The following is a 5,215-nucleotide window of genomic DNA, read 5'->3' as shown; positions in this document are numbered from 1 at the left end:
CTCGGCGAGACGCTTTGCAGCGACGCCGAGGAAGGCCCGCCAGCCGCCGTAACATAGCATGGCGGCGTCCGCGGCCGGCTCTCTGGAAGGCCGTGGGAGATGACGTCAGGAGAGGGGGTGTCGTGCCCAAGCGGCGGGTGGGCGGGGCGCCTGGGAGCAGAGGCCGGCGGAGGCCGGCGGAAGTCCAAGCGGGTGCTTCGTGTGCTCACTTGCTGGGTTGGCCGACGCCCCGGGGCGCCTGCCCGGCTGCGCGTGCCTGCTCGCTCCCCGTCGGGCCGCGAAGCAGATGGGGCCCGGCTCCGCGCCGGCCAGGCTGTCCAGGGTGGCCCGGAGGCAGGCTCACGCGTGCTTCCCTTGCGCATGCATGCCTTCCTGCTTGCATTCATTCATGCAGCAAAGTGCACGGAGCACTTGCTTTGTGCCTGGTGCTGTTCCAGGTGCTGAGGATACAGTAGCGAGCACAGACCCAAACTTCGCCTTTGTGGGTTCCTCGATCCAGAGGTGGTGTGGAGAGAAAGAGCTGGGCGGGGGTGGGGGCGGGGGTGGGGGGAGTGGGCAGGAGTGATGGGAGGACGGAAGCCTGGCCAAACCTTCTCGTCCCCAGTGCCGCTGTTTGCCATTGGCCAGGCAGCTGTCCCAGGAAAGGACTGGGTGGCTCCATGTCCTCAAGGTCAGCTGCAGGCAGCTTTCCCGGGGCCTGTCCCGGACACCCACGCCTGCCAGACTTGGGCCTGCCCTTTCCAGATATACAAAGTAGGGGAGAATCAGCAGCCAAGACCTTTTTAAGAGGAAGTCAGCCCTGCCTTGTCTCCAGCCGGCTCTGGGCATATAATCAAGGAAAGCACAAAATTGAGTGAGTGCCCCTCTGCCTGGAGGGGGCCCTCTCCACCTTGGCCGACCCCGTCCTTCCCCCAGGCCAGCTGGAGACATCGCTCAGAGTCCTGCTCAGAGGATGGGCCTCTGGTGGACCAGGAGGTGCTCTGGAGTATGGTGACAAACCGGGAGGAGTGAGGACGTGCTCACCATGGCATTGCATGGCTGGGGCCATGTCTCTGAGGAGGGGACACTGCAGCCGAGGGTGGAAGAGACGGCAGGTAGTGAGCAGGAGGAAGGGTGACACACTGGGAGCACCTCAGTGGCTCAGGAAGGTACCGGCCTCCCAGTGCCTCACCTCCCCCCCCCCCCCCACACACACACACACATCTACCCCTCCCCTGTCACAGCCAGGACCTCCTTGTCTCCGGAACATGCCTGTGCCCAAATCTCCCCTTCCGACCTGTTACTTCTGCTCTCCACTCCCATAGGCTCCGTCTTTCCACCTCATTAAGACGGCTGTGGGGAGGGAGGTGGGACACACCCACTGCCTCCCCTTTCCTTCTGCACCTGGCTGGTGGACAGATCTGCAGTCCAGAGCCCTCAGATCCAATCCCACGGCTCACTTCTCTCTCCAGGTACCTCCCCCCGTTCCAACTCTAATGTGTTGGGAGTGTGTACTGATGTGTGTCTCATTAACAAACCTTCAGTGTTACATGTACGTTTGTGTCTCGGATGGTGAGATTATGCCCAATCTTGAATGTGCCACGTTCAGGCTTTCCATTCCTCTAGGATTAAACCCTCACATTGGTTCTAGTTGCCCACCCTACAGACAACCCACCATGTGGACCCTCCTACCAGTCCCTCCAGGACTGTGTGTGAGGATCTGGGAGGTGCATGCCCCACAGTGGAGGGAGTGACCAAAGGAAGGAAGAGACAGTTCCTAGAAGAAAAACCCAAATACTTGAGAAGCAGGGAAGATGCTTAAACTTCTCAGTAACCTGAAAGGTCCAAATTAACATAACGAGATGCCCCGTTATACCCATTCGATTGCAGAATTAGAAAGTCAAAAGTTTTGCTGTCGTTTTTTAAGTAATCTCTACCCGCAATGTCTCGAACTCAAGACCCTGAGATTAAGAGTTACACGCTCCACACGGACAGAGCCTGCCAGATGCCCTACAAGGTTTTGTTTTTAAACGTGGATATCCAATTGTCCCAACACCATTTGCTGAAAAGACTGTTTCTCAAATGAACCACCTTTGAACCTTTGTTCAAAATCTGTTGTCCGTATATGTGTGGGTATATCTGTGGACACTTTTGTATCCTGATTTATTCATCTGTCTTTACACCATACTGTCTTGATTATTATAGTTTGATGATTCGTCTTGCAATCAGGTAGTGTTTGTCCTCTGACTTTGTTCTTTTGCAAAGTTATTTGGCTATTTTACACCCTTTGCATTTCCGTATGCATTTTAGAATCATTTGTCAATTTCTAGAAAAAAAAATGTGTGGGCATAGAGTTGTTCGCAGTGTTCCTTTATTATCGGTTTTAATGTCCGTGGGATCTGCAGTGATAACCTGTTATTAGTAATTTGTATCCTCTCTTTTAATTTTTTTTTCAATTGAGCTATAATTGACATATATTAGTTCCAAGTGTCCAGTATAATGACTTGATGCTTATATATATTATTCTTTTTTTCTTAGTTAACCTGGCTTGCGACTCATCAATTCTACTGATCTTTTCGAAGAATTAGCTTTGGTTTCATTGATTTTTTTCTATCGATTTCATTTCTTCAACTTCACTCATTCCTACTCTAATTTTTTTAAGCTTATTTTTATTTTGAGAGAGAGGGGAGGGACAGAGAAAGAGGGAGGGAGTGAATCCCAAGCAGGTTCCACACTGTCAGCACAGAGCCCAATGTGGGGCTTGAACTCATGAACCCTGAGATCATGACCTGAGCCGAAATCAAGAGCCACACTTCACCGACTGAGCCACCCAGGTGCCCCTCTGCTCTAATTTTTATTATTTATTTTCTTCTGCTTATGTTGGATTTAATTTGCTCTTCTTTTTCTAGTTTCCTAAGGTAGAACTTAGATTATTGGTTATAGATATCTCTTATTTTCTGATATATGCATTAGATGCTATAAATCTCCCTCTAAGCATTGCTTTCTTTGCATCCCACAAATTTTGATAAGTTGGGTTTCATTTTCATTTAGTTCAAAATATTTTAAAATTTCTCGTGCCATTTCTTCTTTGACTCATGTTATTCACAAGAGTGCTATTTAATCTTCCAAGTATTTGGGGGGACTTTCCAGGCTTCTTTCTTTACTGATTGCTAATTTAATTCCATTGTGGTCAGAGAGCAGACGGTGTATGATTTCTATTCTTTCAAGTTTCTTAAGGGGAGTGTTCTGGCCCAGAACGTGAACCGTCTTGGAGCGTTCCACGCGAGCTTACGGAGAATGTGTGTGCCGCCACTGTTGAGTGAAGTGGCCTAGAGTCCACTAGAGACTAGATTCAGGACTGTGATGGACGGTCTTAACCGTGTCCTTCGTGATTCTCTGCCCCCTGCCAGCAGGGTGTTGAAATGTCCCACTGCAGTAGTGGATTCATCTGTTTCTCTCTTGTCGTTGCCTTGACATCTATTCTATCTGATATCAACAGAGTGATACCAGTCTTGTTTTTAATCAGCGTTTACATAATATGCCTTTTATCCATTATTTTATTTTTAGCCTTTCTGTGTGTCCTTATGATGTACTTGTGTCTCATATAAACAGCATATAGCTGTGTTGCGTTCGCTTTTTTATTCAAAAAATAAAATCTTTGTTAACTGGGATATTCTGTCCATTATCGTCGAATAAAACTCATTGATACGTTTGTTCTCTCCTTTTGTGTCTTCTTTTGGATTGATTGTTCCTTATTCATTTTATCAATACACACATTAGTTTAAAAGTTATCCATCAATAAATCCATTTCAAAAAAGAAAATAAAAGTTATTCACTCTGCCTTTTTGTAGTCGACTCAAGAAATCACAATGGGTCTGCTTAGCATACTAAAAATGAGTAATACCAACTTCCACTTAGGGCTATATGGTCTACCACATCTAAAGAACTCCCACATCCACCACATCTAAAGAACTGGGCAGAATACGAAACACAGCTTTGCAGGCAGCGGGCAACAGGGATCCTTGAAAGAGGCAAACAACACAGGAAGCTCTACAGTTAGCCCAGGCTACTCCTGGAGGAATTTTCCAGGCTACAGGAGAGGGTCGAGGAACCCAAGAAAGCTAGGCAGTAACCCTGACTTGAAGGGACAGAGTTCAGAGTTTGGGGTGCCCAGGGTGGCTAGCAGTTCGAGGACAGAGTACCAGAGAGAGAGGGAAGAGCTCCGGGTTTTGTGGTTTGCCCTGCAAATCCCCAGCTGAGTGCTGATCGAACATGCATGTGCAGTAACTGATGGGGTTTGAAGTGGTGGTCAAGGAAGAACTCTTGAGACGTCTTCGGTGCAAACAGGTGGTTTTCCTAAAGCCCGGGCACAGGACCCGCGGGCAGAAAGAGCTGCACTGGGGTTATGACAGGTGACTGATTGTATACCTTCAGGTGGGGAGCGGGTTAGGGACAGCCTAAGCGTCTGAGGAATTTTGGGAGCAAGGTTCCCAGGACCTTGAGGGGGCTAGCTGCTGTTAAGGTGACTTACTGTTGTCTAGTGGATAGTCACGAGACCCTTCAGCTGTCCGTCAGGGGGCCACATGCTTGGGGGATGACTGCTAATACATATCGTGGGGTGGGGGGTACAGGTAGAGATAGAGGAATTTTCCAAAGAGATTTTTGCATGTTAAAGAAGACTTACAGGATCGTGGAGGTCGAACTCATGTCCGGCTGAGGTTGCTCTTTGCCTCTGGCAAAGTGGTAATATTGGAGCAGCTAAGCTCCCGGAGGAAGGTCACTCTGCGTGTCTCAAGGGCTGGCCAGTGGGCTGTAAGCAGTAAGGGAAATTTAATTTTTTCTTTTGCCTTTGTTTCCCACAAGTGTAACCACCCACAGCTAGGGAAAGAACCACTGCGATGGATAAGGACGAACAACCCTCAGAGTTCACATGGGTCCAGAGATAGGGTGTGTTCCCACCAGCCATGGTCAAATTGACCTAGACTAAAGATTGTTCTGGGGTGCCTGAGTGCTTCAGTCGGTTGAGCATCCGACTGCAGGTCATGATCTCGCGGTTTGTGAGTTCAAGCCCCATATGGGACTCCCTGCTCTCAGCACAGACCCTGCTTGGGATCCTCTGTCCCTTTCTCTCTGCCTGCCCCTTCCTCCCTCCCTCCCTCCCTCCCTCCCTCCCTCTCTCTCTCTTTCTCCCTCCTTCTCGAAAATACACATTAAGAAAAAAAAGGATTAGATTGTT

General features: G+C 49.1%; 1 long non-coding RNA gene across 1 annotated transcript; it reads left to right on the top strand.

Annotated features, from left to right (window-relative positions):
* Positions 1 to 1,029: 1,029 nt before the first annotated feature.
* LOC131507906 (uncharacterized) lies at positions 1,030 to 3,692 on the top strand. Its single transcript, XR_009259808.1, has 2 exons — positions 1,030 to 1,451; positions 2,518 to 3,692. It is a non-coding gene; the product is annotated as an uncharacterized LOC131507906 (long non-coding RNA).
* The last annotated feature ends 1,523 nt before the right edge of the window (positions 3,693 to 5,215 follow it).

This window comes from Neofelis nebulosa, chromosome 3, assembly GCF_028018385.1.
Source record: "Neofelis nebulosa isolate mNeoNeb1 chromosome 3, mNeoNeb1.pri, whole genome shotgun sequence".
Classification (NCBI taxonomy): Eukaryota; Metazoa; Chordata; class Mammalia; order Carnivora; family Felidae; genus Neofelis; species Neofelis nebulosa.
The sequence above is the reverse complement of the archived record's forward strand: the minus strand, read 5'-3'. Positions and strand labels throughout refer to the sequence as shown.